Source organism: Artibeus jamaicensis, unplaced genomic scaffold (assembly GCF_021234435.1).
Source record: "Artibeus jamaicensis isolate MK-2021 breed Jamaican fruit bat unplaced genomic scaffold, CSHL_Jam_final contig_391, whole genome shotgun sequence".
NCBI classification, from domain to species: domain Eukaryota; kingdom Metazoa; phylum Chordata; class Mammalia; order Chiroptera; family Phyllostomidae; genus Artibeus; species Artibeus jamaicensis.
In genome coordinates, this window is record NW_026521814.1 from 12,575,776 (window position 1) to 12,590,928 (window position 15,153).

Consider the following 15,153-nt stretch of genomic DNA (forward strand, 5'->3'; position numbering starts at 1 on the left):
TGAAATCCAAAGACCTACATCCAAGATTGATCTATCCAGAAAAGCTTTCATTTAGAATGAAAGAGCAGATAAAGCACTTCTCAGATAAGGTCAAGTTAAAGGAGTTCATCATTACCAAGCCCTTATTATATGAAATGTTAAAGGGACTTATCTAAGAAAAAGAAGATAAAAAATATGAAGATAAAAAGTATGAACAGTAAAAAGACAGCAAACTCACAGTTATTAACAACCACACCAAAAACAAAAGGAAACTAAGCAAACAACTAGAACAGGAACAGAACCATAGAAATGGAGACTACGCAGAGGGTTAGCAACAGGGAAGTGAGAGGAGGGGAGAGGGAGAATAGGTACAGAGAATGAGTAGTATAGATGGTAGGTAGAAAATAGACAGGGGGAAGGCAAGAATACTATGGAAAATGTAGAAGCTAAAGAACTTATGACACATGGCTATGAACTAAAGGGGTGGAATATGGGTGGGAGGAGGTGTGCAAGGTAGAGGGGAATGTAGAGGGGAAAATGGGACAACTGTAATATAGCATAATCAATAAAATATATTTAAAAAATAAAAAGATGCTCAATGTCACTAATCATCAGAGAAATGCAAATTAAAGCCACAATGATGTACCTCCTAACACCTGTCAGAATGGCTATCATCAATTAACCAACAAACAGTAAGTGCTGGTGAGGATGTGGAGAAAGGGGAATCCTTTCACACATTGGTGGGAATGCAGATTGATGCAGCCATGGTGGAAAACAGTATGCAGTTCCTCAAAAAATTAAAAGTAGAACTGTCTTTTGACCCAGAAATTTCACTTCTGAGAATTTATCCAAACAAACCCGAAACACTAATTTAAAAGAATATATGCATCCCCATGTTCACTGCAGTGTTATTTATAATAGCCAAGATTTGGAAGCAGCCCAAGTGTCCATCAGTAGATGAGTGGATAAAACAGCTATGGTACATTTACACAATGGAATACTACTCAGGTGTAAAAAAAGAAGAGTTTTTACCCTTGTGATAGTATGGATGGACCTGAAGAACATTATACTAAGTGAAATAAGCCAGTCAGTGAAAGAAAAATACCATGATTTCACTCATTTGTGGAATCTAAAGAGCAAAGTGAACTAACAAACAAAATAGAGACAGACTCATAGACTCATAGATAGAGGGCAGGGTGACAGCTCTGGGGTGGGTGTAGGTTGGTGGGTGGAAGGATTAAGCAAAAAAGAAAAAGACCTCATGAGTATGGACAACTGTGGTGATTGCAGGGGGGTGAAGGTGGAGGAGGGTATAAAAGTGATAAACGGTGATGGAAATAAAAAAGTAAAAAAAGGCCTGAAGAAGAAAGAAAGAGAAAGAAAGAAAATAAATAAATTAATTAATTAATGTGGAGAAGTAAGGCACAATCCACAGGCATGGGCCTCAGGTGAACCATAAGCCATGCGAAGTGAACATAATCAGTCATCTGCAAACCAATCCACAGGCTCACGTGAAAAATAATACACACAAGTCTTTTCCCTCCTGGTCTAGCCTCACTGTGCCCTCTATTTCTATCGCCCTCTATTGACAAAGCCTATTATTTTGCCATTTGTCAAAGTAGAAATGCCTACAAGGTCTGGCTCTCTAGAATAAGGAAGCGAGGCACAGAAAGATGGATTTGTAGTTGAGAAGTCACATGTTAATAACTGGCAGAGCTGGTAAGATTCACAAGGAGAGGAATTAGTTCTAATTCCTATTTATAACTTCTATAGCACCTAACATGGAGTGTTAAACATAGTCATTCAATATATTTTTGTTCAATAATAAATAAAGGGATTAGAATGTACAGAATAAGCAATAACTATATTGTTATTTTCTTTTAACTAAGATTTTAGTCATTTTAGACAAATTAGTATGACCTCTAGAATGTCTTTTTCTTTCTAGCATTGCAAAATTCAAACTTAGAGAATCCAGGAACATTTTTTGATTTGTGGCATGAGTTTGTTCAAACAAATGTTTTTGTATGCCTGTGAAGGGTTCTGTGTTTATACTCTCACAGACCTAAACAATTCATTAAAAAACCAAAACATTAAAGCACTTTATAGACCCATCCTATGATACAATAGAATATTGGCAGGAGTGGGACATAAGCGGAAGCAGAGCTAAGCCGTAGCCTGAGTTTGTGACAGAGGCAATGCCAGCCTGCGGTTACCCTCTCACTTCTTTTTCTCAATGCCGGTGGTCCATGCCTAGACAATTTTCTCTCTCTGCGGGCACCTGGTGTCTTCATGGTGTCTCCAGGATACCTGGTAAGCCATCTCTCTTCAGGTGGTGTCCAGCTTCCAAACTCTTATCCATGTAAAATCTTAATCTCTTAGTGTTTGCTTCAGCAGCAGAAACGCAAAATTAAAACAATTAAAAGAAGATTAGCATGGCACCTTTGCAAAGACACCACCAAGTCATCGAGTATTTTATATTATTACAGCGTGCTACCATTTACATCCACAGAAGCAGAGAAAATTACAAATGTATTTCCTGTACTTAAAAATGAAAAGTTTCATAGATAGTTTCCTATGGGGGAAGAAATTGATTGGAGGAAAAAAATATAGTAGCTAAACTTCTTTGAATATTCTTTGTTTTGTAGATTTGAATTCGGAACCATGCAAAAACATTTATAAAAGTAAATTATAAATTTACTTTTAAATTTAAATTTTACTTTTTAAAGTTAAATTAAAATTTTTTTATTTAAATTTTTAACTTTTTTAATTTTAAAAAGTCCTAAAAAATAAAAGTAAATGAAACAAATGAATTTAACTTTATCTACTTCGTAGCATAACTATACAGGGTATATAAAATTTTTTCTGTAAGTGGATAAAAAGACAGCTCCTTGATCACTCTGCTTCACGAGCTTTGGTCTCTGCTATTCCTCCAACATGCTAACCACATTGCACCGCACAGAGCTGTACTTTTTGTTCCCTTAGCTTAGAACCCCTTTCTCCTGGATATTCTCTTGCCTTATATCTCCACTTCACTCACTTCTTTGCTCGAATCACTGCTTATAAGAGGCCTGCCTAGATCTCTTACATATCTTTACAGTCATTCATAGCACTTGTCACCTGGAATTACTTATTGTTTGTTTGGTTAGCTCTTATATTAGACCATAAGTCCATGAGGGTATAAACTTGGTTTTGTTCATTGCTATATCCACATCGTCTGGATATAGCAATGATCCATCGTAATGGATCCATCGTAATGGATCAAGAACATGCTTGATCCATTAACAGGCACTCAATAGATTTTTGAGCAATGGAATTGGAGAAGGAAGGGGATAACTTCCTTCTTCACATACCTCTATATTATTTGGTATATTATCATATGCATGAATTACTTTACAATTTTAAAAACCAATTTATTGGAAAAGTTTTAATAATTCACAATAGTTAATACAATTAGTTAAATTATCCCTCCTATGGTTCTTGCGCTACTTAAACCAAAGGAAGCATTCTTAAAGGTTGAATTGCAGATCTTGATGATGGGCTTTAGCATTCTTTTAGGGAATAACCCTAACCAATACTTTTCAGATTATATTCAAACTCTAATCTAGTTATGGCATTTAAAGCATTGTGTATGTGTGCACCTTCTTATCTATGTATTGTCTGGAATTTCTTGTACATAATAGGAAGATGTATCAATTTCATCTATTTTTAAAAATATTTTTAAAGATTTCATTTATTCATTTTTAGGGAGAGGGAAAGGGAAGGAGAAAGAGGGAGAGAAACATCAATGTATGGTTGCCTCTCACACATCCACTACTGGGGACCTGGCCTGCAACCCAGGCATGTGCCCTGACTGGGAACTGAACCAGCAGCGATCCTTTGGTTTGCAGACCCATGCTCAATCCACTGAGCTACACCAGCTAGGGCCAATTTCATCTATTTTTCATCTTCATCAAAGACAATCAGTTACAAGTAAAAGTCTTTATTCTGCTTCAAGAAATTAAATCCACCCATATTCACTGAACCCAGATATTCAGCCTATGTCAAAAATAAGAAATTTTACAATGCTGCCAAGATACTTGAGAGGACTCCTGTTTGTCATTTTTTTCTGCTATTCTAGGTCTTTAAGGCTCATATTCCTAGTCCTAGTGCCATGTGACATATGAGGGTCTTACATCAGTTTTGGCAATTACAGTGTCCATATGGCACAGGCACATCACAGTAAGTACTGCTTTCTTTTCCTTCCACTTTTGGATTATCATGACTTTATGGAGGAATAACATGGTTACACAGCACAAATCACTGTTTCCTTGGCCAACTTTTACGTCACTGATTTTAGTCAGTTATTCCATTACATAGTTTGTTCAGACAGTATTTAACTTTTTCCCCTTTTCACCTTTCCAAGATTTTCTGAAATATGAACTTTGGTACTAAGGTTAATTTCCTATGTCATATCACCAAGCCAGGGAACTTGACTTAAAGTAGTGATGGCTGGCTATCTAGGAAGTTTGAAATAGGTGTGGTTTTCAGAGGCAAAACATCAGAGACACACTCTACAAAATGGCTCTGTAGGTGGACGCCTCAGGTTCCTTTAAGGCTCAAGGATTAAGTTAGAGTACTTGCCTTCCTTGATTTGAATTAGAGGAGAGCATAAGCAAAATGTGCAAGTTTCACACATAAAAGCTTGTATTTGAACTTGAAGTAGAAAACATGGTCAGACAAACACTCATGACCAAGGACTACGGGAAAGGAAAACAAAGTTCATAGTAGACAAAGACTCTAATTTAGAGGGTGCCATTCCCTCACAATGAGAACATTCTTGTTTGAAAGCCACACATGGAACACACATATGTTTGATCTGGTCATAATTTTGCTCAGGGTTGTACAATCTTACAGGGCTGGTCAATCATTTCAGGAGAATGGCCATATGTTCATGGCAGCCACATGTTATTTAATTACAAATTCTATTGGTTATTACAGGTTGTTCTTTGGCCAGATTCCATCTGCCTTTCTTGACCATTTAAGGAAGTCCCCTCAACTTGTTCTACCACAGAACTCCTACTAGCAGAGAAGCACAAACCAGTTCCTTCAAAGAGCCAGTGAAACAGGCCTCTGTTCTATTTTATCTTAAAAAATATCATATAATATTTGTATCATTCTATTGTAAAGACTGATATAATTTAAAATGCTTTTATAGTACTTACCAATTAAATCACTTAATTCTTCCCTTTATTATTCTTTAGTAAAACTGATACATGTGGAACTAGGTCATGATTTTCCATGTCTTGCTTACTTCTTGTCCCACCATCGCCTATGTTGAGAGTGCAAGAACCTCAGCTTTAGGGGTAAAGATTTATTGTCAGACTTTCCTTTCTCTGGCCTGCTCATCCCGTGGCCTCTGGCTAAAAGAGGGTATGTTAATATACGACATTATGAACAGAATTTTTAAAAAAATCTTTCTGGATATTTATTATATTATGGCAAATTATACATAAATCATTTTCTAAAGATCTTAATAATTTTAATTTCTCAAGAGTTAAGTTTAAATAAATCCTTGTTCCCACCCAATTTTCTTCCTATCTTTCAACTTCTTGGCTTAAAGCAGCCTACTAATGTTTTTTACACTGTATTTTTATATCCAATCAGCATCAGTTAACGTCATTTGATTACACAGCATGAGAAGAGCTCTGTGAAATGAACCAGAGGGGGTTAGGGAGGACCAGGTATGAGGAGTTCAGTTGAACTCAGGGCCTGAAGTGATAGCTTAGTTCCCCATAGAAAGGCCATGACTTCTTCAGATAAATTACAGAAGGTACTTTTGGTAAGGAGAATGATACCCTTCCCCAAAGATGTCCATGTCCTATAATGCTCAGAACCTGTGAATGTTACCTTACACGGCAAAAGGAAATTTGATGATGTGATTAAGTATTTTGAGATAGGAGATTTTCCTGGATTTCCTGGGTGAGCACAATTTAATCACGAGGGTGTTTATAAGTGAAGGAGGGAGGCTGGAGGGGCAGAGTGTTACAGCAAGGGAAAGACTCTACTGGACATTATTGGATTTGAAGATGTAGAAAGCAGCCACCAGCTAAGGCATTCAGGCACCCTCCAGACTCTGGAAAGGCAAGGTAATGAGTTCTTCCCTGTAGCCTCCAGAAGGAATGCTGCTCTGCTTGTACTTTGATTTTTGCCTAGTGAGACATTTTCAGACTATGGTCCTTCACACTTGTAAACTAATTAAATTCCATTGTTTTTAAACCATCCAGTTTGTGGTCATTTGTTATAGCAGCAGTAGGAAACTAATACCATAGTCAAACTCTTGTGTGATTCCAGGTATGGGTTGTTAAGGACATGGGAAGGAGCCTTGATTTTGGAATTCAGGCAGCTGAGGTGCCCACTGTTACACGGTCATTCATTATGGATTGCAGTTAGTACGAAGTCAGGGAGATAAGTAGCAGGCAGGTGCTCTGACAAATGATGACATGATCTCCAAGAGCATAATAGGTATACAGGGCAGCTGACTAGGTTATAGGACCAGGATCACCCTGGTTACCCAGAGTTTTGGGGGGCAGGAAAAAAGCCAGGTACCCAAGAAACTAGATAGCAGTTATCAGAAGTAAAGATTGATATCTCTAGGCAGGGAGACATAGGAAGTCAATATATAATAATGCTGCTGAAATGCTCTTGAGCATAAAGCAACAGAACAGTTTTTGAACCACATGACTTCTAGAAGAAAAGCTAGAAATATCTTTCCAGGTTTGTCTCCAAGTTGTTCTGACGGTAGAACACCCTGCAGGAAGAGGCAGCTGGAGGAATGTCATCAATGACAGGGTGTTGGCCAGACAGGGAATAGAATGGGGCAGTGTCAGTTCAACAGTGAATCACTTTTACTGATAGCTTCTTGCAGGGTAAAAGTCATAGGCTTCTGGATTCACACTTCTTGATTATTCAGGGGACTTGTCCATTTCTTTTGTTTTTTTTTCCCCCCCAATGAAACCACTCTATTTAGTCCAAAAATCTTACTAGTATTTGCCTACTCTTATTTAATCTATTTGTCTTCATTTTTTCTCCTTCTGATTCATGGGTCATTCATGTATTTGTTCAACAAGCATTTTATTTATTATATAAAAATTTGAGGTTGCTTTCCAATTTTTTTGGCGAAAACTTTAGAATAAAATGTATACTAACTAGTGTAAAATTAAAAGCCTTTTTTTTTCTGTCCCGCTGGTACTCTGCTGTTAAAGCCCTCCAGTCCGGGCAGCATGGTTGACTCTGTGTCTTCCACATAACCATTGCATACGAGCCTCTTTGTAACTGGCTGCTTTGTTCTGGCAAAACTCACAGGGACTGCTGAGTCTTCAGGTACCTCTTACATATATCAGCAAACCATATGCTACCCAAACACATCTGAAGATTATAAACGAATAAGTCAAGGGTGTAGGTGGAAGGTTAAGAATTCTAACAAAGTCTTCTTAATTGTCTCTATTTGCTCTTGCTGCTGCCAGATCATCCGGACAAATGGCATCACCCTTGAGATCTGCAAATTTGTTCCCACGCTACAGTTCTCCTGCTTCAGAGTTTTTATTGAATTTGGACCGCTAGGCTGCCAAAATATTGACCCTTGGCCTACTCATTTCATGTTTTGACATCCAACCAACTTTTCTGAAAACAAAACTCTACAGCTATCTGCTAAAAATCCTGTTATATATGGCTGTGCTTACAAATAACTGGAACACTATACCATGATACAGAGCAAAAGCTGTAGCTTCTGTATACTTCCTGCCTAATGTTATTTTCCTTTCCAGAAGTAATCGCTGCCAACAGTGTGGTGGTATATTTCCAGATCTTTCATTATGTTTTTACAAAGAAACATGTAACTATAGTATTTAATTTTCTTAAATAAAAACTCTTCTTTTTAACAAATAGTGCTAGGAAAATAGTATATCTATATGCAAAATAATTGGGCCCTTATACCATATATAAAAGTTAACTCAAAAATGGATTGAAGACCTACACATAAGATCTAAAACTATATAACTCTTAGGATAAAAAAAAGGAGAAAGTCTTCATGACTTGGATTTGGTGATGATTTCTTGGCTATCATACTAAAGTATAGGCAACGAAAGAAAAAAATAGATAAACTGGACTTCATCAATATTAAAACTTTTTGTGCATCAAAGGACATTATCAAGAAAGTGAAAAGACAACCCACAGGCTCGAAAAACACATTTACAAATCATATATCTGATAAGGATTTAATATCTAGCATATGTAAAGAATTCCTATAACTAAGCAACAAAAGCCCAACAACCCAGTTCAAAAATGGACAAAGGATTTGAAAAGATCGTTCCCCAAACATGGCACACATGTGGTTAATATACATATGGAAAGAAGTACATTACTAGTCATTAGGGAAATGCACATCAAAACCACAATGAGATAGCACTTGCACACCCATGAGAATGGCTATTAACAACAATTACAACAATAAAGAAAACAACAACTGCTGGTGAGGTTGTAGAGAAACTGGAATCCTGGTGTACTATGGGTGGGAATGTAAAATATTGTAGTTGCTGTTGGGTTCCTCAAACACTAAAACAGCTGCCATATGGTCCAGCAGTTTCGCTTCTCGGCATATGTGTATACTCAAAGAGCTGAAAGCAGGAACTCAAACACACACTTTTAAACCCATGTTCATAGCAGCATTATTCATAGAACCAAAAGGTGGAAACAACATAAATGCCCAGCAACAAATGACTGCATAAGGAAAATGTGGAGCACAAATACATAGAATACATTATTATTCACCCTCAATAAGGAATGAAATTTTGACACATGCTACAACATGGACAAAACTTGAAAATATTGTGCCAAGTGAAATAAGCCAGATGTCAAAAGATAAATATTGTATAATTCTACTTATATGGTGTACTTAGAATAGGCAAATTCACCAAGAAAGAAAGTAGAAGCTACCAGGGGCTGAGGGGAGGGAAAATAAGAAGGTATTGTTTAATGAGTACAGAGTTTCTGTTTGGGATGCTGAAAAAGTTCTGGAAATAAATAGTGGTGATGGTCACACAACATGTCAGTGCACTTAACGCCACTGAACTGTGCACCAAAAATGATTGAAATAATAAATTTTATATCATGTATATTTTATCATAATAAAAACCCAAAATTGTATCTTGATTTTTCAGTGATATGTATTGGCAGTAATTTCATTCCAGTAAATACTTAGCTACTTCAATCTCTTAAAAATAATGTTTAAAAGTTTATAATGAAAATTTCAAATATATTTAAAAATAAAGGGAATAGTATGTTAAATTCCCACCCATCACCCAGTTCAACAGTTATCAACACATGGTCAATCTTGCTTCTACTATTTTCCCTCTCATCTGCTTCTTTCTCCTTCTACCCTATGTTATTTTTGAAACAAATTTCAGAAGTCATTATATTAAAATTATGAATGCTTAAGTGTGAATCTCCATAAGGATGTCTGAAAAATATAACTATAATACCATTAGCATACCTAAGACATTTCATAGTTCCTCACATCACCAAATATGTAACCAGTGTTCGGATCTCCCTGATTGTCTCTTAACATTATTTTAACAGTTGGTTTGTTAAAATTAAGAATCTGAACAAGTTCTACACATTGTAATTAGTTATATATTTTTTAAGTCTCTTTGAATCTATAAATTCCCACTTTTCTTTCAAATTTATTAGTTGAAGAAACTCAGTTGTTAGGTAGAGTTTTCCACATTCTGGATTTTGCTACCTTTATCCTCATGATGCTATTTAACATGTTCATTTGAACTCTGTATTTCCTATCAGTTGGTAGATAGATCTAGAGGATTGGTCAGTTCTTTTTGCTTCTTCTTAAAATATCCTTTATAGGTGGTACTATATACTTCCTATGTGGACCAGTTAGGAGGTACATAATGTCTGGTTGTCTTTTTTTCTGATACTGAAATTGATCAATGAGGTCAGTTTGATCTATCCATGATAAAGTTCCCCATCACCTTTTTACTTAATGATTTTAATGGACACTGATGATTATTTCCTGGATCCATTATTTCATTATGATTGACATATGGTGATTTTTCCCTATCCTTTGTTCTTCATATATTAGCTGGAATTATTCTATGAAAAACTTTCTCATATCAACTATTTTTGTTACCTTGAATTATAATTAGGACAGAAAAGTGAAGATGAATTATTGATTCTTTCTCTTTATTTGCCAGTTTTCAGAATAATAAGTCCTATATAATCTTAAACCATGAGAAAACGAATATAGACTGATTTATCCCATAGATTAAGACCTGGCTGGTGTGGCTCAGTGGATTGAGTGCTGGCCTGCAAACCAAACAGTCTCCAGTTCAATTCCCAGTCAGGGTACATGCCTCGGTTGCAGGCTAGGTTCCCAGGAGGGGGGTGCTAGAGAGGCAACCGCATACTGATGTTTTTCTATCTTTCTTCCTCCCTTCCCCTCCCTCTAAAAATAAATAAATAAAATCTTTTAAAAAAGCAGGTGATATATCTTTAAGTAAATTTGGATGATTTTCTTTCCTGTCTTGGAAATAAGCCTAGATGAGGTGATCTCTAAGGTCCCTTTGAGCCCTTATAGTTCATAATCTTTTTTGCTCATGAAAAACATTTATGCCCTAATTCTCAATTTCAAAGAGAATTAGTTAATATTCCAATGTTTTTCAGAGACTAGACATTCCTTTAACATGAAGCATACTTTATTTCCCAACTAATTTGCAATAGTGGTTTTGTGGGTTTGTCTCAAAGTACTGGATAGTTATCTAATATATTTAGGGGGACTATGTCACTATTTTTAAAAATTTTATATAAACATTTCAAACCTAGATTTTTTAACTTTAAATATTAAACACTGAATTGACTGAAAGTATTGGGAGGTGCTAGAACTTTGATATAGCTCAATAAATATATATATCAGATATTATTTATAAAATAATATTTATTAGTCACTTATAATGTGTTGGGCATTGTCCCTATTACATGTATTATCTTAGCCAAAACATAGTCCTATGAGGTAAATACTCCTAAATCCTATTTTCAAAATGAGACAGTTGTAGATTAGGTAGGTTAAGTGGATTGCCCAAGGTTATACAACTGAGAAAGGGCTGAGAGTTCAAAGTCAGGTTGTGTCTGACATTAAAGTCCATCCTTTTTCTATTCCATATATATATGGTAGCATAACTTGAATACTTTATTGTAAGATATTTGCTAGAAGATAAATGACCTGTGAAAACCCAAAACATTAACTATTAGTTCAGGTGATACAAAGTATGTGCGGAAAAAATATGTACTTGTATAGCTTTTTTGCATTCTTATAAATACTTCACAGGTTAATGGTAGAGAAGCTGGCCAGAAAAATCCTCAGCATGCACATCAAAATGTACCCACTTGGGGGCACCCACAATGCAGCTATTCTGCCTGTTCTGCCCAGAAGCTTTAAGCCCTGCAGAGCTGGAGCTGAGCCAGCTGAAGAATTCAGTCTGTTCTACAGAACTGAGCCAGATTGGAAGTCTCAAGGAATAGCCTCCTTTATCTTTAAGTTTGGGGAATACTTACTTAGCATGTTGCCCACACAAAAAAATTGTTATGTGCTACTTAAAACATTAATAATTAGTGCATTTGCTAGAGGCCAAATGTCCTAGATACATTATTAGGATTTAATGACCAAGAACTAAAAATAATCTGCTGATTAAAAAGGCATTTTGTCCAAAGGAGATTTTGGATTTAAGTTATGCCAAAATTAGGAACATAATAATTAACCAGCAGGGGTGAAAATGTGTCATAAAATCAAGCTAAGTGTTTTAAATTGAACTTGTTTGTGTTTATACCAGAGGCAAGGCAAGCTCTCTGACATTGGCAGGCATATATACACACACACACACACACACACACACATGCATGTACATATGTGTATATGTACACATATACACACATATGCATATACATATGTGTATATGTACACAGACACATATTTCCTAGAGCAAGGAATACTTCTGCAAGTACTGCTGCCAGTCTCAGCTCTAGGTCAGGCATTTGGTCCTCAGCAGCATCAGATAGTAGAGATTCCCCTGAAATATACTGATGTCAAAGATGTCATTGATCCAGATACAGTTGCTGTTATTCTTCCTAGAAAGGGTTATTCTAGAGCATAAGGAGTAAAGAAATAGAAAATTAGGTTGTACTGAAGATTGAGAAATTGATTACTTGTCCTGTTAAGATCGAGGAACAGGTAGACATGGCTCACCTCCTCTCACAACCATAGCAAAATTACAACTAAAATATAAAACAACCATCACTCAGAACCATCAGAAAATTGAGCTGCTTAGAAGTCTGACAACTAAAGAATTAAAGAAACCATACCTATCCAGATAAGCAAGAGGGGTGAAGGGGTAGAGACGCAAAGATGTGAAGACAAGATGTGGACATGTGGAAACGGCTGCTCCCAAAGCCACAAATGGTGGATATAAAACAGAGGGATATCTCAGGAGAGATCCCACCCCCAGATCAGACCACCCAGCCCAGGGTCCCAGTACTAGGAAGATAAGTCCCCATAACTTCAGGCTGTAAAAACTAGTCAGGGCAGGGTTAGCAGAAGGAACTATGGGATTCTCAGGCCTCTCCTCTTAAAGGGCCTTGCACCACACACAGACTTACTCAGACTCACTCACTCTGGGTTCCAGCACTAGGGCAGCAATTTAAAGGGCACCAATGGTACACAGGGAAGAACTAAAGTGTCTGGCATCAGAGCAAGAGCTGGGGGACAACTTCCTCCTATAAAGAATTGCAGATAGCAGCCATAGTACTTTTTCTGAGCCCTCCCCTACACAGAGCCACAGTGCAGCGGCACCATATCTGAATCCATCAACCTGATTCACACAGTAAGCTCCGCCCTGACAATTACCCTAAGGGTCCACCCCATCCAATTTATGGGCCCACCTAAACTCGTAACAGTGGCATTTTCACATGAAGGGCTGGGCTAGGCACAAGTTTCAGACCATTCTAAATCTGCTCAAAGAAGTAACAGCTGAGCCCAGCCCCATACCTCTTGCTGAGTGGCCCCTGGCCCAGTACTAGCAGCAGCCATATGCAGATCACTTTATAGCTTCTGCCAAGGGACCCCAGACAGAACAGAGGTGGAGGCTGATGTAGGCCTACACCACCCAGGAAACCCCAGAGCCTGCACACCCAGTGGACAGTTACAGACCATGTTGGAGCACCACCAAACCACCTCCACAAGCCACAGAGGGAGGTAGCTGCTGGCCAGGGGTCACAGCCAGTCCTACCAGCTGTCTGGACTGGGTAAATCCCTCCCACTGACCTGCTGACAGCAATCAACACTCATCTACAGGAGGAGGGAGTATCCAGCCCACACAGAGGGTGCACCTCAAGTCTCACCTTGGGTGATAGGGGAGGCTGTATACTGGACCCTACAGGGCACGTGTAACATTAGACCATACTACCAAGACATGAAGTCATAGCAGCTCTACCTAATATATAGAAACAAACACAGGGAGACTGCCAAAATGGGGAGACAAAGAAATATAGCCCAAATGAAAGAACAGAAAAAGAACTAAACAAAATGGAGATAAGGGATCTATCAGATGCAGAGTTCAAGACACTAGTTATAAGAATGCTCAAGGAACTCACTGGGTACTTCAACATCATAAAAAAGACCTAGGCAGAAATAAAGAATATATTAACTGAAATAAAGGACAACTTACAGGGAATCAACAGCAGAGTGGATGAAGCCAAGAATCAAATCAGTGATTTGGAACATAAGAAAGAAAAAGATATCCAATCAGTACAGCAGGAAGAAAAAAGAATAAAAAAAATTTGAGGATTGTGTAAGGAGCCTCTGAGACAACTTCTAACCTTCTAACATTTTCCTCACAGGGGTGACAGAAGAAAAGAGAGAGCAAGAAATTGGAAATCTATTTGAAAAAATAGTGAAAGAAAACTTCCCTAATTTGGAGAAGGAAAAGAACATGCAAATCCAGGAAGCACAGAAAGTCTCAAACAAGATGGACCCAAAGAGGCCCACAGCAAGACACAGCATAATTAAAATGCCAAAGATTAAAGATAAAGAAAGAACTTTAAAAGCAGCAAAAGAAAAGCAGATAATTACCTACAAAGGAGTTTCCATAAGACGGTCAGCTGATTTCTCAAAAAAAAAACAACAACAACAACAACTTTGCAGGCAAGAAGGGACTGGCAAGAAGTATTCAAAGTGATGAAAAGGAAGGACCCACAAACTAGATCACTCTATTCAGCAAAGCTATAATTTAGAATGGAAGGCCAGATAAAGTGCTTCCCAGACAAGGTAAAGCTAAAGGAGTTTATCATCCCCAAACCATTATTATATTAAATGTTAAAGGGACTTAGTTAAGAAAAAGATTAAAACTATGAACATGAAAAAGACGATAAATACATAATAATTTATTATTATACATACATTAAATACATACATACATTAAATACATAATAATGTATTATTATGTATTTAATACATAATAAACTAAGCAAACAAGCAGAAGAGGAACAGAATCATAGATATGGAGAACATTGGGATGGTGGCCAGTGGAAAGAGGGTCTGGGGGAAAAGGTACAGGGAGTAAGAAGTACAAATTGGTACATACAGAATGGGCAGGAGTATGTTAAGAGCAAGTATAGGAAAATGGAGTTGCCAAAGAACTTATATGCATGACCCACAGACATGAACAAAGGAGGGGGGATGGCCAGAAAGAGTTGGGGGTGCTGGGTGGAGGTGGAAAAATGGAAAAAATTGGGACATCTATAATAGCATAATCAATAGATTGTCCTGAACATGGCTATCACAGTGTCTTTCATACCTACCACTTATGCTAAAGAGGCATATGAAGGCAGCCATGTTTTGTACCTCATAAATCCACCTTTCGTATGGCTGATTGCAGTACAGTGAGTCAAAATATAGACTGGAGAGCAGCTTATGGGGTCATGTGGATCAAAAAGCTCTACTCACAGAGGGACAAGCAGACCAATCATATGCTCAGTCATGGGAACCTGATTTAGGAAACAGAATAAGGTCGGTAAGAGGAGGAACTGATATGAAAGAATGTATAAAGCAAGTATAATGTAGAAAAGAGGTCAAGGTCC